The sequence below is a fragment of the Amblyomma mixtum genome, chromosome 3 (genome assembly GCF_055824585.1).
Source record: "Amblyomma mixtum isolate Tamu chromosome 3, ASM5582458v1, whole genome shotgun sequence".
In the NCBI taxonomy this organism is placed as follows: domain Eukaryota; kingdom Metazoa; phylum Arthropoda; class Arachnida; order Ixodida; family Ixodidae; genus Amblyomma; species Amblyomma mixtum.
Genome location: NC_143014.1, coordinates 235,236,814 through 235,263,124, shown reverse-complemented (window position 1 = coordinate 235,263,124; position 26,311 = coordinate 235,236,814). Strand labels below are relative to the sequence as shown.

The 26,311-nt window shown below is 49.3% G+C and overlaps 2 pseudogenes; one reads left to right on the top strand and one right to left on the bottom strand.

The window, feature by feature from the left end:
- Positions 1-22,285: 22,285 nt before the first annotated feature.
- On the bottom strand, positions 22,286-23,384 carry LOC149354064 (uncharacterized; annotated as a pseudogene).
- A 186-nt stretch (positions 23,385-23,570) lies between these two features.
- On the top strand, positions 23,571-25,085 carry LOC149354063 (uncharacterized; annotated as a pseudogene).
- Positions 25,086-26,311: the final 1,226 nt, after the last annotated feature.

Here is a 26,311-nt window from a genome sequence, read left to right as displayed (position 1 = left end):
TCTGGCTAGGTCTCTCTCAATCAGTTTGCGCCTCAGTTCTGCACCTGGAGGCTCGTATTCACGACCTTAACTCCCGTTTCCATCTTTCAACATTCAAGACTTTCTTGGGGGCATTTGTGTCTGCTCCTCGTGTGGCTAGACCAATTTTTGTCTCCCTCCCGACCCTCTTTCTCACTCACCATTGGCGAAGAATCCGCCTCCCTTAAGTTGTTTTTACTCAGAATTTTTTGTCGGGCATTGGTGTCGATCTCAACTTGGTACGTAGAGTTGGTTACTCAACGTCCCCTGTGGATATTAAGGCGGAAGCCTTTAATGCCCCATTGTTGTAAGCAGAAGCTGTTGACAGAAATTTCACGCTTTTCAATTGGTCGAAATGATCGTGACGTCATAGTGCGTGAGTTTCAAACGGGGCCAATTGTACTTTGGCTAGTAACCATGCAATTAATTAAAGGTATCGTATAGTGATGCTCCAACTAAGTGGGACTGAGTGTAGTTCATTACTTAATTAACCGATTAGCTTAATTAAGCTTTCTAGTCAGACCAGATAAAAAAATATTATCGAAAAAGAATTTCGTCCAGTTCGGGAATCAAACCAGGGTCTCCGGAGCGCGAGACGAGCACGGTAACCACTCCGCCATGCCGGCTTCTTTTTCCTTTATAGCTTGTCTTTTACACAGAAAATTGGACAAACCAAACAATCAACAAAACACAATAAACGCTATGTACATACGACTCGTGGTCAGCCAGCATAAATCTGGCTTCATCTAATTAAAATTCAGGCAATGTACAGAGCGGCTCTAGTTTTGAGAGCCACTCCGGAGGATCCGCAGCGGCCTTCTGAATGGTCAGAAACATGTCCATATTTTCTCGAAAGTAAATCCTGGCAGGTCTTGGGTCTCGGTCACAATGGTAGCCTGCCATTCTGGAGCGCCATATACAGTGGAGGCCTGTAAGCATTATTAAGTCGAAAGGCACCCCATCCTCATTTTCAACAGATAAGTACCGAATGCCGTACGGGTCTAGCGGAAATTCTTTCTTTAAGGTTCGCTGCAACACATTCCAAAAATAAACCCCTTCCCAACAGCGTAAAAAAACATGGTCTATTGTTTCCGGCTTCCTGCAAATCAAACAGTGAGATCCCCAGGGCAAAAAGAATTCCTTTCCTTCTAAAAATTTTTTAACCGGTAAGGTTCCGGTGTGCAGCTTGAAAAAGAAGGTTTTTGTTCCTGGCGGCACCTGCATTTTTTTCACTCTCTTTAAAGCATCTTTGCCTGGGCCTCCACTGTACAAGGCCCTGTACAAGGGCACGGGGAAAACTACATCGCACAAAGCACGGTACAGTTTCTTTCGTTTCACAGTGGACAGAAAGTCATTCGAAAACCGCGCGGAAAGAAACCTTACACTGGCAACGATTTCCCGGTAAAAACCGCTGACCCTACTGTAAACCTCAGCAGTTCCGACTACGTACTCCGGCAGCAGGCGCCGCAGCCTAACTTGGCATACGGTGCGCAAAAACGGGTCTCGTGTGTCCCGAAAAAACAAGAAACGATTCACCAGCTACCGAAGAAACAAATGGCCCAGTCCCAGCCCACCTTCCTGTACCCGTCTGAACAGGTTGGTCCGACTGCAGCGCTCCCAGTCAGACGACCAGATGAAGACGGCGAAAATTCTGTGCAGCTTTTGAATGCTTAACCGTGAACAGTGCAACACCTGCATGACATACCAGAGCCTGCTGATGAAGAACAGGTTGCAAACAGTGGCTCTGGCAAAAACTGACAAGGTCGTCCCTTTCCACTTATCCGCTTTCTCCCTTATCTTTTTGGCCTGCCCTATCCAATACTGTTCGCTGTCACGGTACGCATCGAGCGGAACGCCCAAGTACTTATCTGGTGTCGTCGTCCAAGGCACACTGGCGAACCGTTCAGGCGTAGACGCCCACCCGCCATGCCACAGCCCGAGGCACTTCGACCTGTTAAACCCGCTTCCCGTAGCTTGGCTGAAATCGCGTACACATTTAACTGTCTCTGTTATGCCTCCCTCGTCCACGGCAAACACTGCAATGTCATCAGCGTACGCTAAGAGCTTAACCTCGGTTGCTTGCAAACTGAATCCGTTTATACTCCTGTTTTTCAGTATTTTCAAACAAAGGGTCTCCACAAAGGGTCTCCTGGACCCGATGGGTTCAGCGCGGCATTCTACAATGAATTTAAACTTGTAATTTCCCCGTCTTGAAGGTTATCTTTAATGAAGCCTTTAAAATAAAAGCATTGCCTCTATCCTATGGTTCGTCCCACACTGTGCTGATTCCCAAAACGAACGACATTGACAGATTACGATTGGTAACAGCTGTGGGAATCCTGGCTTTCCGCCGTCGCCTTTGCGCGGCTAGCCGGCCTCCCGCGTTGTTTCTCCTCTTTCCCTTGCTCCCGCCTCAGGCGGTGGAGAGGCGGCTGGGTGACTAATCACTGTCATTTAGCCACAGCTCCGCCCCGGCTCCCCAAGGGCCTTTGCCATTGGCGCCTTTTGGCGGGAATTTGGGACCGGCTTTGGGCGGCCGCGCACCCCGCGACCGTCCGAGCGGGGCCCAGAGAGAGAGATCCCTCCGAGACAGCGTAAGGTGCGTACGTTACTGTTTGTCCCGGCCGGCTTTGCCGCTCGGACCAGTGCATACTCGAGCTCGCCCGCACGTGTCCTCTGACCTGCAGCGGCTCGAGCCTGTCCACCGGGGTCCAGCGACCTCCGACAGGCGTACCTTGCGTTGATTGCCCACTCTCTCTCGCAACCGGCCCAACGGTCGACACGAGAGGGAGATCACAGCACTGCCGCGGGGACATTCTCCTGCAGCGGCGTGCTAGCGGCGCACATTGCTCGAGTCGCTTCGTGCGCGCAGCGGAGCCTTGCTCCTCGCGCGCCCCCGGGACGGGGTGACTATTGAGGGTGTGTGTATCAGCTGGAGGACGACGTGAATAAACGTCTCCTTTGTGAACTTGGAGGCCTATTTCTTTGCGGCGAATCGCTCTCCTCCCAGCGGAGGTTGAGTGCACCGCATCGGTGTCCCAGTGTATGTGTGGTGACGGCTGATCGGGGCCCTTGGCTCGCGCGAAGCTCGAACCCGCGGTGGATGGTGGCCTGTGTCCACGTAGAAACCCACAACTGGCGCCCAACGTGCTAAGTCATTGGCGCTTACGCCTTTGATGGCACATTAGCCGAGCAGGTCGCCTTGCCGATCACGCTTGCGCACCGTGTCTACCACCCACAGCGGGGCACTCGGCAGCTACATGTCGGCTCCCTACGGAGTTGTAGCGTCGTTTGATCCGCTGGCTGCTGTTCCTTCGAATAGCTAGACACCGTGGTTGGCCGCGGCCCCCATTGGGGTTTACGGCGACACAACCCAAAATGTCGACCACGCGGCTCCCTTTGGAGCTGTATCGGAAGCACCCTGCGGTGCGTCCGCTGGTCGCATGCCTCAGCTGTGCACGCTTTCCGCCCAGTGCGAAAGCAGTTCGTGTCACGCTGCCGCAACCGGCAGTTTCGAACAGCAGCAGCCGTGCCCCGCGAGCAGTCAATTCTGCTCCGGAAACGGCGAGGCGCTGGCCCGGTTCCCTGCGGAAACCGCGCCGCTCATCGAACTAGGAGCCTTGCCTCCCTCGTTCGTGCAACCCGCCCAAGCCTCCACTGAGGCAGGGGCGCAGTCGCTGAGGCCGGGGCTCCATTGAGCCAGATGCGGAGAAACTTCGAGCCATACTCGAATTTCCCGCGCCCAAGGACGTACGCGGCCTGCGCCGTGGTGTGGGAATGGCCAACTATTATCGTCCTGTGCCCGCGTGCAGGCACCCTTGACCGAGCTCTTGGGAAAGACTGCCGCGTGGCGATGGGAGCCCGAGCAAGAGCGATCCTTTCGCCTCCTGTCTAGTGCCATTGCCGAGACAGCGCAGCTCAGGCTACCCGACCTGACCAGACAGTTCGTAGTCCAGACTGACGCGAGCGATCTGGGTTTAGGAGCAGTTCTCCTACAGGAATTCGATGGCGTGCTGCAACCGCTGGCCCTTGCCAGCCGCTCCTTGCTGCCCTCGGAGAGGAATTATTCCGTGACCGAGAAGGAGTGCCTCGCCATCGTGTTTGCACTGCGCAAATTTGACGTCTACCTTGATGGAACGCAATTCGTGGTGCAGACAGACCACAGTGCGCTCAGTTGGCTGATGCGGCTCCGCGAGCCTGCGGGTCGGCTGGCGCGCTGGGCTCTCCTGATACAGCATTACGACTTTTCGGTGCAGTATCGAAAAGGGAGCACAAACGTGGTAGCTGACGCGCTATCCCGTGCCCCACTCGCCAGCGGCGCCTTGACGCCTGTAGGCGGAGGGGGCGAAACAGCGGACGAGCCGCCGGGCAGCAAGTAGGGGGAGCCCGCAAACGGGTTAACCCATTCCGCTAACCAGGCAAGCAGCGCTTCGCAAGGCGGACGAGAGGTAAAGCTCTTCGTGAGCGCCTCGGAGTTGCCGACGCGAACGGAAGTTTTGGCTGCAAACCTGAGTGGGGACGAGACCAGGCTCCCCTCTGGGATGACTGGAATCGTTTTCAGCCCTAAGAGCTACTGAAAGCCCAGCAAAATGACCCGTTTTGTCGCGAGGTGAGCGACGGTCTCAGGGAGACGGAGCGCCGTGACGCTACTTGTATTGTAGCGGGCGCAGGGGGGCAGAAGCCAGCGTGTGTCGCGGCGAACCCCGGGGATTCATATTTGCTGGACAATGACGGGCTCGTGCTGAAATACATAGCCACCGATGACGAGTCCATCGACCCGTTCAAGGTGGTTATCCCCAAAAGTCTGAGAGGCGCACTGTTGAGATTCTCTCATGACGAACCACTGGCCGGTCATCTGAGTGACTTCAAAGTTTTTGCAAAACTGAGTCAATCGGTGACGTAGCCCGGCATGAAGCGTGACATTTTCCGCTATTGCCGTTCCTGCCATGTCTGTCAAGCGGTGAAGTCACGGGGCGGCAAGCCGCCTGGAATGATGAAACCGATTGACAGTGTGCGTCCGTGGCAGCTGGCCACCTGCGATTTGATGGGGCCTTTCCCCAGGAGCAAGCAGGGGTTCATAGACCTGAAGGCCTACGCGTCACGGTCTGACGAGCTTGCGCCGGTACCCATTGGTATCAAAGGCAAGCGCAAAGGCACAACTGGTGCTGCGGAACGCAAGCGTACGGAGCACCGGTACAATCTGAGGCGACGGTCACCGGTGTGATTGATGCCGGACGGCGGACTTTTCCGCAACCGAAGGCACGCAGCCTCAGCTAGCTGGCGAGCTTTCTCGTCAGGCCCTACCCAGGCAAAGCGCGGTGTGTTATTTTTTTGTTTTGTTTTGGCAGTATGCTCAGTTCCAGCCTTGTGGGTTTATCAGTTTATTTATTTGTTTTGTTTTAATCAGTTTTCTAGCCACTTTCGTTTCCTGCTGGCTCGTCTGTTTTTGTTCTAACGTACCCAGATGTACATAGGCAAACTTCAACCCGCTCGTGCTTGCTCTTATCTTCTAGAAGCAAAAGATGGGTGTCGATTGTACGGCGCGCCTCCTCTCATTTCCGGCCCGACTGTGGGTGGTGGGCTCGTTAAGGAGCCGTGTGTCGCGGTGCGAGTTTCTGTGCGGCTCGTATGGAGGGGAAGTTGGCGGGGCGTTTGAGGCGATAGGGGGCGGAAAGTGCACCCTTTGACCCTCGCCGCGGCGCCTCTGGACGCTTCTGATGAGGGAATCGTTGTCGCCGACCAGCGTCCGCGCACGTGCCGGTGTATGCGTGTTTGTGGCTGTGGCTGTGTGCGCGCGTAACCATGAGCCAAGGCGACGCCTGTGAGTTGTGCCGTGTGCTTCTGCGTGAGCGCGAGGATGAGAAGGACCCCTCGCTGTGGCCAAGGTTACACATCAGGACCCCGCCGAACGTCCTCGCCCGTTTCAGCCGGCGTGAAGGGGGGTGTACTAACTGTCTTGTGCCCGAACGTGATGTCGTGTCCAAGGGCGCGAGGTCAGTGCCCTGCCGCTGCCCCTTCGTCATCAACGGAAAGAAGACCGCTATCAGTCGTCGGCCCTCCCAACCCGTTCAACTTGAAGTCCGCGAGCGGTGAGTCGCCGACAGGCCCACTGGGCCGCGCCATCGAACTTTGAGGCTGGCATCCACCTGTAACACAGCTGTACAGTGGTATTCACATCTCCTTGTGTACCGTGTATATAATCTGCAGGCTGCTTTGATTTACTGAAGCGTATGCCAGTGTTTGTTTGTTTGCCTTGTTTTCCTTTGTTTGTGTTGTTTTTTTTTCTTACGTTGTTGTGGCTGGAACTGAAGTGTAGCTAGTTTTTTTGTATGTATTCATTTCTTTATTTTGGAACTGAAGTGTAGCTTATTTTTTTTTCTCTATTCATTTCTTTATTCTGGCCGCGTGCTTTGCCGATGCGTAGGAGGGCATTTAAGGAGAGGGGGATGTGGGAATCCTGGCTTTCCGCCGTCGCCTTTGCGCGGCTAGCCGGCCTCCCGCGTTGTTTCTCCTCTTTCCCTTGCTCCCGCCTCAGGCGGTGGAGAGGCGGCTGGGTGACTAATCACTGTCATTTAGCCACAGCTCCGCCCCGGCTCCCCAAGGGCCTTTGCCATTGGCGCCTTTTGGCGGGAATTTGGGACCGGCTTTGGGCGGCCGCGCACCCCGCGACCGTCCGAGCGGGGCCCAGAGAGAGAGATCCCTCCGAGACAGCGTAAGGTGCGTACGTTACTGTTTGTCCCGGCCGGCTTTGCCGCTCGGACCAGTGCATACTCGAGCTCGCCCGCACGTGTCCTCTGACCTGCAGCGGCTCGAGCCTGTCCACCGGGGTCCAGCGACCTCCGACAGGCGTACCTTGCGTTGATTGCCCACTCTCTCTCGCAACCGGCCCAACGGTCGACACGAGAGGGAGATCACAGCACTGCCGCGGGGACATTCTCCTGCAGCGGCGTGCTAGCGGCGCACATTGCTCGAGTCGCTTCGTGCGCGCAGCGGAGCCTTGCTCCTCGCGCGCCCCCGGGACGGGGTGACTATTGAGGGTGTGTGTATCAGCTGGAGGACGACGTGAATAAACGTCTCCTTTGTGAACTTGGAGGCCTATTTCTTTGCGGCGAATCGCTCTCCTCCCAGCGGAGGTTGAGTGCACCGCATCGGTGTCCCAGTGTGTGTGTGGTGACGGCTGATCGGGGCCCTTGGCTCGCGCGAAGCTCGAACCCGCGGTGGGTGGTGGCCTGTGTCCACGTAGAAACCCACACAGCATACCGACCGATAGCACTCACGAACGTCGAGTACAAAATTTACATGAAGGTTCTGGCGCGAAGATTGCAGACCGTGATTCATTACTTAGTTGGTCCGCATCAGACCTGCGGGATTAAAGGGCGGTCTATTTTTACAAATATTCACGTGGCGCGCAGTGTCTTAGAATGCTGTGATGACACTAGTGGCCAGGTGACATTTCTCCAGATCGATTTAGAAAAGGCATTTGACTGCGTCGCCCACGAACTTTTGTTTGCAGTATTGGGCCATGTTAATGTTGGTTCTGTTATTCGCGAGGGTGTGGCCCTGGCGTATCGGAACTGCACGACGAGATTGATCGTTAACAAGAGTCTGGGGGCCCCCATTAGCGTGCAGCGTTCGGTGCGCCAGGGCTGTCCCCTCAGCCCCCTTTTATTTTGCATTTATGTGGAGACTCCGCCATGCCGGCTCGATGGTTTGGAAAGAACAAAGGCGTCACTAGTGAATACGGAGTCTTCGTTGACTCCCATGTTCCTCCCTTCGCTTTAGGCGAGGTTCAGGTGTCCACCGAGGCAGACACATTTCCTTTCCTCAAAAACTAATTTACCAAGCAAGACGTCGAGCCGAACGGGCGACGGCGTTCTGTGGACTCCCTGGCAGCGTTGCAAGACGCTATGGCGTTTCACACTCAGAGGTGAATCTTGACATCTTCACCACACATCTGGGACATTAGCAGCAACCCCGCGCTTAAGGCTTTCGCCTCTCCGCGCTTTAGGTCAACAAAGCGCCCCCTTGAATTTTTGTCTTTAATAATTTGTTCCTACCCAATGTGAAGCGTCTGCCTGCCAGGGCACTAAATGGTCTCCTCTCTGATCACGTTGACAATTTCCCTCACCATAGTGTCAATGCTACAGCTGCGTTTGAGGGCGGTGAGAGGGCAGCGGTTGGTATTCTTTAGAGTCTCTCTCCTGTGGCTTTTCGGCTCGAGTACCGGATCACACACCAGTGTTTCTAGCGGAGTTTATGGCTCTTGGGCTGGCTGCATTGAAAATTCCCTCCGAAAAGAGCCCTCCATTAGCGGGATTTAATGAGTGCGGGGATAGTATTAGGTTGATTTAATAGAGCAGTATGACTTCCAGAAAATTACACATTGATCAGTTAGCTACCTCACCTATCACATACATTGCCACAGCACAGATGCAAGCATAAAAGCAACACCGGTGCTGAAGAAAAATGTTCACATATGGAGGCTTCTCTAAAGCGTACAATCGGTAACGAGCGAAGGAAAGCAATGCCACTAAAACTTTTCGTACGGCCAGGCGCAAGCGACCCAAAGCACGCATGAGACCGTGGGTGGCTCTGTATTCACGCGAAAATTGGACGAGAAGTGGACCTTCATTCCGCCACGTCAACTAGGAGACGGTGCACTGGATTTGAACGTCGCTGGCAGGACCGAAAAGGCGCGCACACTTAGCGGACACGACGCCCTGTAAGCGAAAATATAGTTTGTGGGGCACGATATGTTAGCGCGTCCCTTTAGTCCCAAAGGGGTGTTTCTAACTGTTCGCGCTAATATTTCCGTTGGCACAACCGTGCATCCTTTAATTAGTTACTATTTCCGAACAGTCGTCGGTAAGTGCTCCATTACTTCAGTAGAAGCATCAGCATTGCTCTTTGAGATTGCCAGGGATCCTAGGCAGTTCAGCTTGCAGCGTTATGCATGAAAGCAGGTTAACTGTAGTGTACGGTACCTTTGAATATAGGCTTCCTTGCATGGTGAGCACAAAAACTATGTAACCACTGAGACATTGCGGCCAGCGACAAAGGCATGCCGTTCAGCTGAAAGAAAAGTCGCTGATGGCGGTGCACCTCAAGCCCTGGAAGCAGCCAGAGAGGCCATGAGGGCTGGTCGATTCGATGAGTGGAAGCATATGAAGGCTGCCGCCCAGCCAGCACCGAAAAAACTTAGCCAATACTCGAGTACGGCCACCATCAATGTGGCGCTCTAGCACCTGCAACGCGTTCCGTGCGGTTCGTCTATGTCGAGCTTCCACACTAGGCGCAGTCTCAAAGCCAACCAAAGTCCAGGGTCCTTGGGCATGAATTTTAATAGTGAGGTGAGTGGAGAATATTGTCAGGTACCGTATGGAGATATTGAAGCCGACTGTTCAGTTTTGCGATACGTATATTTCTCTTCAAGTCTGTCCTTTTGCTACCATTGAATGGTAAAAACTGTCATATGAAATCATGGTAGAGAGAGGGTGCGGTAGATGGTCCTTGGCGATCACAAAATGAACAAGGGAGGGGAAAACCTCAGGTTGCTGGAGCCAACGTTTCGACAAGGGGACTTGTCTTCGTCTTGTGGAACGTTTTTCAAGATAAAGGAAACGTCAGTACCAAAAAAATGCAAGTGTTTCGAGGAGAGATCTGTGGACATACTGACTGTGGCAGTGCAATCTTACAATATTTTTTTAAAAATTACGTTCATGGGAAACGTAGTGGTGAAAAATGCTGTAGTCCGGAATTTCCGGTTATGTCCCCAACAATACTAGCTTTTCATCAGAACCACCTACATCTACTCTCGACATCCAGACTACTGATTTTTGTCTCTTTCCAGGTGATGAGATGGAAAATGGCAACTGCAGTGATTTTTCGATGGTTCAGATCTCAATAAAATTGGTGTCAGAAGTTCTTCTCGATGTCAACACTGTATGTTGCAAACAACACTGCGGAGAACACCGTAGTTTCTTCAAAATGTAATTTTAAAAAAGGCTGTCACACTCCCGACTCATGCGACCAAATAGGAGGTTTTTTACGGCCAACCCTGTGCTCTATGACGTCACAGGTTTGGAAGCAGCGTGGAGCAGACGACGTCGACAATACACACAACCATCTAGGCATCGCCTTTACCGATAACATTGAAGACCGCAAAGCTCGAAGAAATAGAGGTGGGTTGGGCTGTACACTTACAATTAGTGCTCATCCTTGGCACAGCCTTATACGTGGCTGGACGACTGCGGCGCTATGTGGAGCAGCATGTCAAAGCACAGACTGGCGGCGGCCTGCTTGCGACCTGCTTCGTGAGTTCACCAGATAGTTTTAGCTCTCGTTTAGTACATTGAGGTCCCTGGAGGAATGGGTGGCAGCTGGTGATGCCCTGTGGGATATCCAAATGACTCAGCGAAAAACAAGAGAGTCGTTTAACACTAAATTGCGAAAGACAAAGAAGGATGCGACAAATAGAGTAATGCTATTCAGCGCGTCAATTTGTCCCTGAATTTGCGAACACTTTTGAGCTGGGAAAATTTCGCTAGGATCCGTTGCCAAGACAGGATTCTTCTGATGGAGGAGTTTTGATGACGTCAAAGCAGACCGAGGTTGAGGTCGGATGCTGTGGCTGCGCTGTTCCCATGCATGATGTCTGTTAAACCGTCCATATGGCGTCAGGAGAAGGAATGACGAGAAAGCGAGCAGAGATAAGTATATTAGAATGCGTGTTCTTTTAGGTCATTAACCCTCACTTCCTAAAATACTGCAAGAAGCGAACCGCAGCCAAAATTATTTTATTAATTCAGGCAGTCGAGTTTATATCGACGCAAGAGATAGAATGTTGTCTAGCAATAACCTATCGGTCGGCATCGTAACTTCAGCGTCGTTGTTTGACGAGATATACCAGACCCATCAACATGTCAGAGCGTATAAATTGCTTCAAAATTCTACGGAGTATGCATCCTGGAGCAGTAATATAGTCGTCATGGCGCGGAGCATTCTTATTCTCATTAGGATGCACCACGTAACTGGTGTTGTAAAATTGTACCCAGCGTCCGTTTAGGTCCACGATATTGCGGTGAAGGAATAATATTGAGAACAACCGGTTAACGGTTGTTACAGATCCAACCAATCTTGGGCAGTAGATTGATTTCGTCTCTTAGCGACGAGCGGCATTCGCCACATGTGCATAATTATTGCATATGTGTTGTTAAATCTATACGTTGGACCGTTCTATACTTCGAAATTTCAGGGAGGGTCACCCTTGGAAGCCATGTCGAGGCGCGACGAGCTGCGTTCGCTCAGCATTGCCATGATCAGCCCTCTGCCGTCGCGGCGGGTCTTCGTCAAATCGGGAATCGCGTAGGCTAAACGTTATCAACGAATCGTCGCAGGCACAGCCTGATGACATTTCGAAAGAATCGCTGATATTCCATGCAGCCTTCGACATGGTGTCCTCACAGCAATACGCTATTCGCGCAGCCCGGCATTTGGGCAGCGGGCGCATGCTGCTCACTAGGCAGACTGTGTCGTCATCACTGACGTCAAGAAAAGCCAAGCTCCGGGCCCAGCTCGGAAGTTCCGTTACCGATTCAAGGTTTTTGCTACACTAAAATATTATTTGCGTAGTGTAAAAAATGAAGTTGCATACTGAGATAAAAAGCCTTCAGCAATACAAATGAGCCGTTAAATCTCGGTGGGCAGAAAATCGCCGGAGTTCCCCTTTAATGTCTGAAGAAGTATTATTTTCCGCCAGTTACGTATTTGTAGTTAAAACTACGCCTTCTGGTCATCCCTGGGAGCATAGTTCCTCCTGCACGAGCTACAAAGAATACAGGGCAAAAGACAAAGAGGGATGGCTCGAGCTTTTCGTTCCATTCACGTTTGCAGCCCCAGCGATCGGAAACTTCGCAGAGGCATCAGAAGGGGCGCTCTTTCTGCAACAGACTTGGCTGCTAGACCTTTCTTCCCCTTTGGTCCTAAGTGGCAGGCTATTTTCTTGCCACCACGGACATGACCTTGGTCCTTTGCGTCAGCGTTGAACTGATGCCATCAGATCAGCAGTGGCCGCCTAAGGCGAGAGGAACGCGCACACCTTGGCCCGTGCTGCGTGTTCCTGTCGACGGGACCGGATCGCCGACTTCTCCAAGCCCCTCCTCGTCTCGGTTCGGCACCCCGAGCAGGCTCTCTCAGAACTCTGGGCTTGCGACTGCCATCACCACCGCTCTCCAGGCCCAAGGTTGCCGATGCCTCGGTGAGTTGCGAACAGGTAGACATACCCCTGGAAGATATATCAGCCGTGTTCCCAGCGCCCAGCACGGTAACTGATTTTCTTACCTAGCATAAATAACAAACATACACTCGCCAAATTCTTCAAAAAAGGAAACGACGTTTCGGGTCCGTACGGGTCCCTTTAAACACAAGAGCGCTGCATGGAACGACAGTGGCTTATGTATAGGGTTAAAATTTCCTAGTGAGTGATTATAGATTTCCGGCAGATTACCACGTGTCCTGTTAAGAGCATGCTTTGTGCTGTGTATGTGGAGTGATTCCAAAAGGAGGCGCGATGACAAATTTTTCTCTGTAGCAATGATAGATGCTTCGTCCCAATCAATGGGGTGCCCTGTTGATGCGTTGTGTTCCGCCAATGCATTAGATGTAGAGCGGCCGTTCATGACGTCATTCTGAAGCTCTATGAGCCTTCGTCTGAAATTTCCAGTTTCGCCAATGTAGGCAGCGTCACAGCCCTGGCATGGTATCTTGTACACCACACCAGGGTATCTTGAGCGTTCTAGGCGGTCCTTAACTCGGACCAGCTGCTGTTTTAACTTGCTGGTAGGCTGATGAGCAATGTGCACGTCATATCCTTTGAAAATGCGTGCAAGTGCTTCCCTCACCCTCGCAGCGTACGGAATAATTGCACGCTTGGTTTCCCTGTTTTTCTCATTTTGGCCAAGTCTGGATGCTTGGGCGGAGCGCTGCTGACTTTTCAGTAGCTGCTGGGGGTATCCGTTGCATTTGAGATCTGCTTTCACTTTGGCGATTTCACAGCGGCGCTTTTCCGGGCTCGAGCATAAGGTGAACGCGCGATTAAACAGTGATTTGGCGACCGAACACTTGTGTCCAATGGGGTGTGCTGATTCAAAGTTGAGGTACTTTCCGGTGTGCGTCGGTTTTCGATACACCGAGGATTCAAGCCTAGCGTTGTTCCTCTGGACGAAGACATCAAGGAAAGGGATTCGTCCATTCATTTCCTTCTCCACGGTGAATTTTACAGTTGGCTGGATTGACTTTAGATATCTCAGGAAAGGCTGTACGTCGCTGCGATGCATGATGCTGAAGCAGTCATCCACGTAACGCAGGAATAGCTTCGGTGAAGGTTTGAACGCGGAAATGGCTCGGCTCTCAATGGCTTCCAATGCGAGGTTAGCGCAGACCATGGAAATAGATGCACCCATTGCTGTGCCGAAGCGTTGTCTGTAGAAGGTCCCGTTGAAAACAAAATACGTATTGTCGAGACAGAATCTCAACAGGCGGCACAGATCGTCCACTTCGAACGGGGTCCTTGAGGGCAATGTGGCGTCTGCGCATAGAGCTTCCTTGCAACACTTTACTGCTAAGTCCACTGGCACGCACGTAAACATGGATTTCACGTCAAATGAAACCATGATGTCCTCGTCTTCAATGGAAACTTCGTTTAGTTTTTGCACTAAGTGGCGCGAGTCCTTAATGTAGGTCGTCGTTTGTCCAACTAGTGGGCCAAGGACCTGATGCAGATGACGGGACAGTCTGTACAGTGGAGAACGCCTGTAGTCTACTAATGATCGTAGTTGTACACCCGGCTTGTGCACCTTTGGAACTCCGTAGATCGCGGGAGCCGAACCGTTGTGGCAAAGAAGCTGATTGTACAAGTGTTTTCTTTCTGGAGGTACGTACGTGAACACTTCAGTCAGCAGTTTCTGCAGTTCCGATTAAATTTTTATTGTTGGATCGCGGTTGATTTTTATATAGGTATCCGCATCTTCAAGGAGCGCAGACATCTTCGCGACGTAATCGGATCAGTCCAAAATGACGGTAGCATTGCCTTTGTTGGCGGGTAGGATTGCTATTTCGGTGTTGGTCTGAAATCGTTTGATGGCTTGCTTTTCTGGAAGCAGTAGGGAGCCTATCTTCGTTCGTGATAGTTTTCCAAGGGCTCCAATGGCACGCGAACATTCTTCTTCTCCCCGACTAGGCTCAACATGCCGAACGGCCTGTTCGACGGCGCAGATCATTCTTGCAGGGTTAGGGGCCGCAGCGACGTTGAAGTTCAGTCCACGACTGACCAGGGGATGCTCAGCGGGTTCTGCCTTGTGCGAGGAGAAATTGTAGATGCCTGGCGACGATCGCGTGCGGCCGCTCCTTCGCTGGAGTAATGCCAGCTTGCCTTCTTGAGCGGACGTTCTCTTGTCTCTCGTCCTGGAGGCGACGTTGTTTGCATTCAGAACAACATCCGGATGGATATCTGCCACGTCCTGCTGGAGTGACCGATGTGCGACAAATACATCCCCTTCCAACCGTTTGATCGTGGCTTTCGTTTCGGCGATTCGAGCTTGCAGGAGGAGCTTTTGGGCTTTGGCAGTTACTTGCCTTCTAAACGGTGTAGGCACAAGATGCGGTAACCTCAGTAACTTCAGGGTTAGGCTGAGGGACTTGCAGCGCAGGTTGAACTGCAGATGGCACTGAAGATGCAAGTCTGGAATTTAGGGTTACAAACTGTCGGATTCTTTTGATGGCTGCCACTCCATATTTAGCGCGAAGGGCAATATAGTGCAGAGTTTGACGGAATACCGTCTGGCGAGGAGGGAACATAGCGTAAATAACAAACATAACATAAATAAATAAATAAATAAACATAAATAACAAACATATATAAGCCACTGTCGTTCCACGCAGCGCTCTTGTGATCAAGGGGACCCGTACGGGCCCCGAAACGTCGTTTCCTTTTTTGAAGAATTTGGCGAGTGTATGTTTGTTATTTACGCTATGTTCGCTCCTCGCCAGACGATATTCCGTCAAACTCTGGACTAAATTTTCTTACCTGTTCCAGATCTCTTGCACGGATAATACGCCACTAACGAGTACGGTGGATTCGGCACCTCGATCGTGGTTGACTACCCCTGTAGTTTACTAGCCTGCCGCCACGTTTTGGGAACATGGCCTGCAAAATGTTACTAGCGCCAGGTGGAGATTTATGGGCAACGCTTGGAGGGGTAATCGTATTTGCGCTCTGCAACTCCTTAAGATTCCTGGTGTCCAAATAAGGCTTGTCATGATTTTTACGGGGAAAATTTAACACTCGGGCCTTCCTTTCCTTGAGAGGGAAAGTAAATATTAATCAGGTGGAAAGCGGAGAGATCGGTAGGCGGAAACATGACCTCGGTATGATACTCCACACGGGGAAAAGGAGAATTAAAGGAAAGGCTGAAGTGGAGTGCGAACGGAACGTGGTCAGATGTCCACGCACACACTGGCTGACACTCGTCTCTTGCAAAGATTCTAATGCTTAGCCATTGCCTTGGTGCATAGTATTTCCTCCCCTTAAACACGCCGCAGCATATCGAGCACGCTAGAAATACTTTGCCCCTATTGATTTCTGGTAAATGCATGGTCTTCGCTCTTGCTCCTCCTACGGTTTATGGTGCTTTTCATATTTGTGATGCGTAGTAAAGCGGCATATCTCGAATTTCTACGGTTGTTTTTTTTTAAGTCTAATTTTTTCACATTTGGAAGGAAATAAACATTTTTTTAAATACCGCCTAGCCTTCAGTCATGAGCCAACGCAATTTTCAGTTTAAAATTGCCTGCTGCTAGTACCTGTATTTTCTCTTTAATGTACTCTAACAGTAATAGTCAAAGTTGCCTTGAATAACTACCTAGACCGAGACCCATTAGGCGCTGCCCGCCGCAGACAGAGGCACCTCGCCGGTGGATGGCTATAGATAGCTTGGGTAACAGTACTTGCAGAGAGAATTCAGCGGTTTTGAACCCCTCAGGAAACGCAGTAGCTAAAGCATTCTGCCTGTGGGCGCACGCTCGGCAGATGCATGGTCGCACGAGGTCCCGGCTGAGGCGGCCGCATTTTAGTAGGGGTGACGTGAGAAAATATCGGCATGCTTAGGATGTTGATGGACGCTCGAGAACTACAGGTGGCGGAAAGTAATCCAGAACCCTTCACTACTATGTCTTACACGCAAACACACGGCTTCGCAGCGGTGAAGCACACATGCCAGACAAAAGAGTAGTCTATATCGGAATGGAGTAGGTATAGCTCTTATCCGCGCACCAACAAGGTACCGAGCAGTGTCTGTGTTAATGGGTTAAGCGACCGACAAAGTCATATGAGCAGGATGTTTGCTGCACACAGCGTGCCGATTTTTTTTTGGCGCGGCAGCGAATGGCGTTCCAAAAAAAAACAAATAAAAATTCTCCTCTCTCTGATTCACTCTAGGACGTCATATGCGTGTATTGTGCTTCGATAAAAAAGTAGATATTTTTGGCCCCGTTGGATGTGCGGTGTTGCTATGGTAGAAATGTGAGGCATCGTGGACCTTCTACTGCGCTCTGTGAACCACAGATAGAAGCAATCATTCTGAGTAGATGTGTATTATGCAAGTCGAAGGCTGAAGGCGAAACGTTCATGGATAATACTCCGTGACAACAGAGAGATTTTAATTTAGGAAGATGAATACGTTGCAGGGTGTCCTCAATGTCTCCTTGACAAAGCAGACGAGATCAGTTTGGAAACTATAAGAAGATGATGAACTCATTAATAGATGACATTCGGATGATGAAAAAGAATGATTGAATGAACCAATTAAAAGGGCAACTTCAGAACGTCGAAAAATATTAGCTGTGCTCCAAGCCAGCTGAAGCTAGTAGGAGGAGCGAAAGCTTTGTGAAACTCTGTCATACATCGTTTAGCTCTGATGGAAGTTTATTGCATATCTGTGGCTTGGTTCGGACGGCGACGATACATCGTTGAAGCACTAGTTCCGGCACGTTGCTCACCTATTGTTTTGTGCGAAGGGAAGCACAGGCCACACGCTCCTATACAGCGAAGGGCGTGACACGGGATTTCCGGCGTTTGGAGGGTGCCGTCAGCTCCGCATACGCCGCTGTGGCGAGGCGTAGCGAGTCACTGGATTCGATAGTTGCGAGCCGATTGAGCGCCGTCGGCTGAACGCACGCAGCTGTGGCGAGCATGACGTCAGAGCCAAGCCTCCACTCCTCCTAGTTTGAAGGTAAAATTTCATAGCCGCATATCCTTTGGCTTTGTACGCGAGGAGTAGAGCTTTCGCTCTGCAATTATTCAGCAGCTTTACGCTGACGTTAACTCCTTAGGAAAAACGGCTCGACGGCACTGCACAGTTTTCGGAGAGCAGCCGACAAGCCTGCAGCCGATTGAAAAAGTGTAACTTTGAAACTAGACAAGTGACAGTTCTTGAGGGCTGTAGCTGGTTTTGAAATTTAGTCATCTATGCTATTAATGAAATGCGCGATGAGACCGAACAGCTTTATAAATAAAGGCTTGATAAAGAAGCTTTAAAGGATGAATTTAATATGTAAGTGTAGTCTATCAGCCACATCTACACGCTCGGAAAGCAAGGCTGGAAAGTCCAGTCATCCTATATATCCGAAGGATTTGCTCACAAGAAAGCAGTACAACAAAGTGTAAAGAAACTCCAAGGGTCTGGTACCTTCATTATAAAAAGATTATTACTAATCAACTCTTAAAGAACGCAAGCTGCTATGAGAAGGAACATAGGCAGAAAGAGATGCCAAAAAGAAGGTTTTGTTATATCTGCTCGTCTACACGTGCTCGTCCGCCTTTCGCAAGCTATATTTCTTATGAAATATACTTTAGTCAATTTGAACTTCTCGCCTATAATTCACTAATCAGGTTTAAGTTTTGGTAAGTATGCGTCCTGTGGGATACATATACTAAAACGAATATAACAAACTCAAAAGTATCCAAAGGAAACTAGTAAGAGTTATTTATTCCAAATTTTCACCGTTCACTTCTCCGTTTTGAGTGGCGAAATACACTAGCTTTAGGCATGAAGAAAAAATATTCATCAACACTTTCCTTACTTTGCATAAATAACAAGTTGCCACTTAATTCTGCAACGTTTGCATCTATATTTAGCTATACACCTCACACGTCGCCATTTTTCCCGTTTACTAACAGCGTGCATTGCTCGAACTGACACGTTCAAATTTTCCTTTCTCCCACGGATCATAAGAGAGTGGAATTCTCTGCCACTGATTGATAGCGCATAGTGATCCTGCATGCGACTTTCAGACGACCATTTTTACACAATGTTCTTAGCTCTGATTTGTACTTCTGTATTTGTTTTCCGTGGATCTCTAATGCGATCAGCAGTATGAAATAAAATAAGTGAAATGAATGTTGTGTCGGTACACTCTTTGCCATTTCAGGTAATTTATATTTAGTTTGACTCGAGGTGCATATGCGCTCTCTTTGCTCGAGAGGGTTTCCTGAGCGTTGGGCGTCCAGTGTGCAGCAGATCGCCTCAGATTTCACCTGAACGCCCTGTACGAAACGAGCTCATTTTGGCCAATGTGTAGTGCTTTTATATGAAGCTGCCCAGAAATGGCGGAACTAGGAGCAAAAACACAGTCCATAAGTGGTTCCCTGAAGAAAACACGCCCGTGCATAAAAATAACAAAGTGGCACAGTTTAGCGTGTATTTCAGCTTTAGGTGTGATGGTTTTGTGGAACCATTCTCATTGTGCGCTCTCGACATCTCATCATATTTGAACCACATAGTAAGCCTGAGAGCTGTTTTGATTCTGATACTGGCATGAGCACGAAATTCTATTCGCTGTTGTTTTTCCCCCACCTGAAGACTATCACATGGAGCCAGGATCGTAAAGATGCGCAGTGAAGAATACAATGCAGTATAGAGGCAGTGAAAACTGCCAAAACGTGCGTTGAGGGAATGACGCCGCCATACGCAAACATGCGCATCCAGAGTGACTCACGTCTGTGTTAGGAATGTCCTGCGCTTTGGTAGTCTATTTTGATTTGTTCAGACCCGATGGGCCTGTTGTTTCATTGCGTTTCTGGTGCAGACAGCGACCGGGATCTGGGATGTTGCGCTCCACGCATCTCCACCTGGTGGAGTGGTTACGGACATCTTGGCAACCTGGGGAGCGGTGGCTGCCGTCGCCGTCGTGGCGCTGGTACCAATGCATTGCCGACGACAGTCCTGCCGCCGCGAACTGAGCGCCGGGCGGCGCGGTTTCCTTAAGAGCTGCTGCGACTTCTGCTGAGCGGCAGCGTGAGTGACATCTTGTAGGCTGTTCAACAGCACTCCACATTGAGTTAAAAAAATAAAGAAGATGTAGTGGACAGAATATAAGCCCGTTGCCGGCGCAGCCTCTTCTTGGCAAGCAGGGGCAAGCTGAAGCAATAGGTTCCCATATACACGCGAAGGCGAGCATGGCTTGCCTTTCCCCATACCAGGCCGGAAGCGATATGACAATTGGTGGCTGGTTCGTATACAGGTTGTTTCATATTATTAAAAAGATTTTTCTCTTAAAAAGCGTGAAAGATACGGCGGGGCGCATTAATGTAAAGCAGCAAGGATTAACGCCATAAATAGCACTAATCCTCTCGGTCCATTCTTTTGTTCTTTCGGCTGCAGATTTCTTGCATTGTGTTTTTACAATGTCGAACGTCCAATAACCACGCTGTAAAAAATGAAAGCTCGGTGGAGCATAGGTACAGCGTTAGAACAGGTCGTCTAGGCGTAATTGGTGTAAAACGCGAGAGGTTGCGATTTGGTCAGCTCGGTTCTCAACAATGAAGTGAACAAACATGTAATATGTTTTTATTGCAGTGAACTCATAAAACAGCTTTTTTTTTCAGTTGATAAGACAATGATAGATATTGCACTTGCCTGAAGACCTGCCACTCTCTCTTGTCCACTTTGCTTTATGTAACATTTCTCCATGCTCTTGTCTCGGATAGCCGGTTGTTGTAGGTGACAGTACGGCATATCCACAAAACATATGTACAAAACTTGAATACACTTCCTGTAAGCCAATTTGAACCATATGAAGAGCTTCCCCATGTCTGTAACTGCCTCGATATTGAACTTCATATAGCACTTCAATTATGATTAGCGCGGAGTGCGGCACAGCGAAGTGATAAGCAAGTCGAAGGCACAATGCACCTGGCTCGCGCCTGTTTCTAAACCGAGTAATCACAATAGACGGTTTCATAAAATCAAATATAATCGGTAGTGACTGCATCTTAACCAGTTGTTCTGGGGCAAGAAGTTCCATCTCGTCTACTAACCTATGCGGCGAGGATATCTCTCGGCCATGGAGAAATGAGATCTGTTGATGAGCACACCGTATAGGCGTTCTCGAGAAAAAAAAGCCACAGACACTGAAATGTTCCCATTGGTCTGGGTACAAGTGTTGCATGAGCGTCAGTGTGCGTACGCCGATGCTCATCGCAGTGAGGCAGCGGTTAAAATAAGCAAATAAGCGCAGAAGCTCAGTATTTTATTTATTCTTACTGTTCTTTTGCTCTTGTTGCTCTCCGTGAAATCCGCATTTACACTGCCTTGCAACGTCAATATTTCCTACGCAATGATGCAAATGAACAGCATAACCATTTCTTTCACTCAACATTCATCGGCGCTATTTGATCATTGGGGCAATATGGGAAACCCAGGATAACGAGTTTCAAAAGCGTATTTTTCTCTTTCCATATCGGGAACCAAAATGTCGATTCCAACATCATAAAAGCTGAGCTCCCTTTCGAAGTTGAGGACCTTGCATTTATCAGCGTTATCTTGCCCCCTAAATTAAAAACTGCAAAAGCCGATGAGTTCATTTTTGTTATACAAATGAATGGACGTTTATATTACTCTATCCTGCAACTGATGTCCGCACTGCCGTGCAGCCCACAAGCACCGAACTCGTCGATGTATATTTCACGCCTTCTAAAAGACAAATCGCTATCGAATTTGAAACACTCAATGTATTCATGTATTCTCCGGCATTGAAGGCGGAAACATACGTACTGATTAGGTTGTTCTTTCATGCCTCCACATTTGTGTCCAATCCCACATGTCGACGCGGCATGCCTTTTCGATCACAACGTGAGCGAAATAAAAAGGGAGTTCGTTATGTAAAATTCAGTCATGGCGAAAAGAAAAAAAATCGTTCATGATTGCACCTGTCCCTTCTTGGCTGTCATCTCCTTGCGCCATCACGAATGCAAGTGGTTATAGCGGCTGTGCAATGGCGTTGAACTTCCCGATCTTTAGCATCGCAAACAATGAATCCCGGCTTTAATCGTTGCCAGCCAGCGGCCAGGAACAGCTATTGGGGAAACCGCACAGATATACGGGGTGTTTCACCTAAGATATTACACAATTTTTAAAATTGGGTTTTTGATTGGGAAGAGCGCTTTTTGTTTGCATAGCATTGTGAGCAGTGTAGTACATTAAAATACAGCTAAGACGTGCTAACGGGTAAGCTGCTTAACTAACATGGAATATTTTACTTTTAACTCTTACTGTTAGGCTTCTGAATTATTCACAGACAGAAATGGTAATAGCCCTGCAGTAAGACGTACACAAGAAAGACTGACACAGGACACACGCTAACTTCATCTGATTTTATTTACTGCAAAGCCAGCAAATATATGGAAAATTCAAGGCATGCGCAAGAAACATCGGTACAACAGGCATCAACAAAACCGTTCAAGATACGATATCTCAGTCTTGAAAAGGTGAACCGAGGTATCACTCACGCCATCTAATCCTCTCTTCCTAATGTGGTATGCTTCAAAAAGCTCCCGCGCCTCGTCTGCATAGCATGGTGACACGACTTCACGAGAGCCGACTCAAGGCAGAGGCGAGCAATGGCGCGTTTTACAGTTTTCGAATGTGTTGATGTGTAAGGCAATAGCTCCTTCTGGGCTCGAGGGGAGTAACGCCAACAAATATTATCCTCGCCCAGGGTAATATTGAGATCTAAAAACTCTAAGCACCCCCCTTTGGGTAGCTCATGAGTGAACACCAACCCCCTCCCCTCTTTTTGGAAGTTGGCTAAAACTGTGCTTACAGCATCCATGTAGGTCAAGTTTTTTTGTTTTTTAAAAACAACTAAAAAATCGTCAAAGTACCTAAATACTTTTAGTACTCCCTTCCCTGTTAAACTTAGTTCTAGGGCGCGGTCAATAAATGCTAACAAAAATATTAGTAAGAACTGGAGCTACGCAGGATCCGATGCAAATCCCCTGTCTTTGGCGGTAAAATTTGTTGTCAAATGAGACAAACGTAACACTAAGATAAAATTAAAGCAACTTGATAAAATCACAAACTGACACTCCTGAGGAGTTCTGGAATCCAACAGCACCACTACTTTCTATGGCATCCCTCACGCAAGTGAACAAGGCATCGTGGGGCACCGAATGAAACAAGTCTTCTACATCCACAGAAAAAACATAACCAATAGAGGCATTTCCCTCCAGATGCCTAACAACATCCTTTGAACTTTTTGTAGCAAAAGGATCATGAACACTAAGTGAGCTCAGATACTTCTGTAAGAATTTGCTAAGAACCACCTGCCACGTACCATTCTCACTAACCACAGTTCTAGAAGGTATCGACGGTTTGTGCGTTTTTTCTGTAAAAAGTACAGAAAGAGCATTACATTTACTGTTACTGATGTCATTTGCCAGCCTACCCAATTCTAAGTCCTTGCACAACAAGATCGCCTTCCCTTTTACCCTCGTTGCGCTAGCTTTCAAAGGAACAAAGTTCTTGGCAAACGCTTCACCTGCTCTTGTTCGGAACTCTCCGTCGGGGAGCACCACGAAGCCACCATCCTTGTCGGCTTGGAGAAGCCGGAGGCAGTGCTGTCTGAAGTAGGACACAACTTTTGCCATGGGATCCTTTCCTGGTCCAGAGGAGGAGCGACCTGTAGATCTGGTCAGTGCATCCACACCATCAAGGAGGCACCTTTCCTTGTTTTCTTCTGCAGCCTTTCCTGCGATGTGTCTGTTTAGAGCGAGGAACTCATGTGCATGAACCCGTGGTTCATGGCTGAAGTTCGGGCCATGGTTCAACGTGTTTGTTACGTCGCTGGGAAGCTCTACTTCCCCGATGACAGTCACACCTTTTCCCGTTGGCTTCTTAGTCTTCTGTAAGGCAGTAGACTGCAACACTTCGTTCAGAGTGTGAGCCCACCAAAACTCTGTCAATCTTCCTGTAAGGCGGCGAATCGCACGAAGTTTCTTCTCTGCCAGCCACCCCGGATCGAGGTTGTAACATAGAGCACGCACCTGGTCTTCACATCTTCTAGTTTGTCTCCACAGCTCTGTTTTCAGAAACTTGCAAATGCGCTTGAGTGGCCCTACGGGTGGTCGCAAATACCCAAACAGTGCAGCCACATCCACTGAAACGAGACCCTTTCGAAGGCAAAACGATATATATCTTGCACGGCATGTTGATTCTACGATGAGAAACAAAGGTATCGAGTTGAGAAGACGACGGGTGGTCACACAGAAATTCACAGTCACACTCAAAGTCACACACAAATGGTATTGCAGGGCTATTACCATTTCTGCCTCAAATAATGCACCATCTAGCCCAAATTGACGTTCTTCTAAACCATCTGTCGAAAACCCAGGGCCCTTTTGTGTGTGACCACCCGTCGTCTTCTCAACTCGATACTTTTGTGTTTCTCATCGTAGCATCAACATGCCGTGCAAGATATATATCGTTTTGCCTTCGAAAGGGTCTCGTTCCAGTGGATGTGGCTGCACTGTTTGGGTATTTGCGACCACCCGTAGGGCTGCTCAAGCGCATTTGCAAGTTTCTGAAAACAGAGTTGTGGAGACAAATTAGAAGATGTGAAGACCATGTGCGTGCTCTATGTTACAACCTCGATCCGGGGTGGCTGGCGGAGAAGAAACTTCGTTCGATTCGTCGTCTTACAGGAAGATTGACAGAGTTTTGGTGGGCTCACACTCTGAACGAATTGTTGCAGTCTACTGCCTTACAGAAGGCTAAGAAGCCAACGGGAAAAGGTGTGACTGTCATCGGGGAAGTAGAGCTTCCCAGCGACGTAAGAAACACGTTGAACCATGTCCCGAACTTCAGCCATGAACCACGGGTTCATGCACATGAGTTCCTCGCTCTAAACAGACGCATCGCAGGAAAGGCTGCAGAAGAAAACAAGGAAAGGCGCCTCCTTGATGGTGTGGATGCTCTGACCAGATCTACAGGTCGCTCCTCCTCTGGACCAGGCAAGGATTCCATGGCAAAAGTTGTGTCCTACTTCAGACAGCACTGCCTCCGGCTTCTCCAAGCCGACAAGGATGGTGGCTTCGTGGTGCTCCCCGAAGTAGAGTTCCGAACAAGAGCAGGTGAAGCGATTGCCAAGAACTTTGTTCCTTTGAAAGCTAGCGCAACGAGGGTAAAAGGGAAGGCGATCTTGTTGTGTAAGGACTTAGAATTGGGTAGGCTGGCAAATGACATCAGTAACAGTGAATGTAATGCTCTTTCTGTATTTTTTACAGCAAAAACGCACAAACTGTCGATACCTTTTAGAACTGTGGTTAGTGAAAATGGTACGTGGCAGGTGGTTCTTAGCAAATTCTTACAGAAGCATCTGAGCTCAATTAGTGTTCATGATCCTTTTGCTACAAAAAGTTCTAAAGATGTTGTTAGGCATCTGGAGGGAAATGCCTCTATTGGTTATGTTTTTTCTGTGGATGTAGAAGACTTGTTTTATTCGGTGCCCCACGATGCCTGTTCACTTGCGTGAGGGATGCCATAGAAAGTAGCGGTGCTGTTGGATTCCAGAACTCCTCAGGCGTGTCAGTTAGTGATTTTATCAACTTGCTTGAATTTTATCTTAGTGTGACGTTTGTCTCATTTGACAACAAATTTTACCGCCAAAGACAAGGGATTTGCATCGGATCCTGCGTAGCTCCAGTTCTTACTAATATTTTTGTTAGCATTTATTGACCGCGCCCTAGAACTAAGTTTAAAAGGGAAGGGAGTACTAAAAGTATTTAGGTACTTTGACGATTTTTTAGTTGTTTTTAAAAAATAAAAAAAACTTGACCTACATGGATGCTGTAGGCACAGTTTTAGCCGACTTCCAAAATGAGGGGAGGGGGTGGTGTTCACTCATGAGCTATCCAAAGGGGGGTGCTTACAGTTTTTAGATCTTAATATTACCCTGGGCGAGGATCATATTTGTTCGCGTTACTCCCCTCGAGCCCAGAAGGAGCTATTGCCTTACACATCAGCACATTCGAAAACTGTAAAACGCGCCATTGCTCGCCTCTGCCTTGAGTCGGCTCTCGTGAAGTCGTGTCACCATGCTATGCAGACGAGTTTTGATACGCAAGTTGATCGGTTGGTTTCGGCGGGGTTTCCATGCACGGTTATCATAGCAGTTGCTGAAGCCCTCCTAAGAAAAATCAAGTGTGCGATGTTTCACAAGTCTACTGAGCCGAACAAACAGTCTGTGAGACCAGAAGTGGTGCCTTATGTGCACAGGGCCGCGCACAATGAGAAGAAAGTGGCATAAGCGACATGGCGTGCCGGTCGTGTTTTCTGCCCCACGAAAGCTTGGCCAGCTATGCTCGCGCATTGGGAGCGATAAAAAGAGCTCCTGCAACAAAAAGCATGGCAAGCAGTACGTTAAGTGCTGCACAGGTGTGGTGTATGAAATACCACTGTCCTGCGGAAAAGCCTATGTGGGACAAACGGGGCGGTGCGTTAATGTCCGCGCGGCTGAGCACGCACGAACGCTAACAAGTCTAGGAGGTGCACATCTTTCGCAGCACTGCGCTGAGTGTTTCGTGTGTAATCGCGCGGCAGAACATGGGCCGGGGCAAAAAACATGTCAGCAATGCAAGAAGTGTGAGCCACGGCTTCGAGAGATAAAGATTCTGGGCAGGAGTGGTGATACCAAGGCGCGGGAGCTTTTGGAAGCATACCACATTAGGAAGAGCGGATTAGATTGCGTGAGTGATATCTCGGTTCGCCTTTTCAAGACTGAGATATCGTATCTTGAACGGTTTTGTTGATGCCTGTTGTACCGGTGTTTTTTGCGCATGCCTTGAATTTTCCATATATTTGCTGGCTTTGCACTAAATAAAATCAGATGAAGTTAGCGTGTGTCCTGTGTCAGTCTTTCTTGTGTACGTCTTATTGCAGCGCTATTACCATTTCGCTCTCAA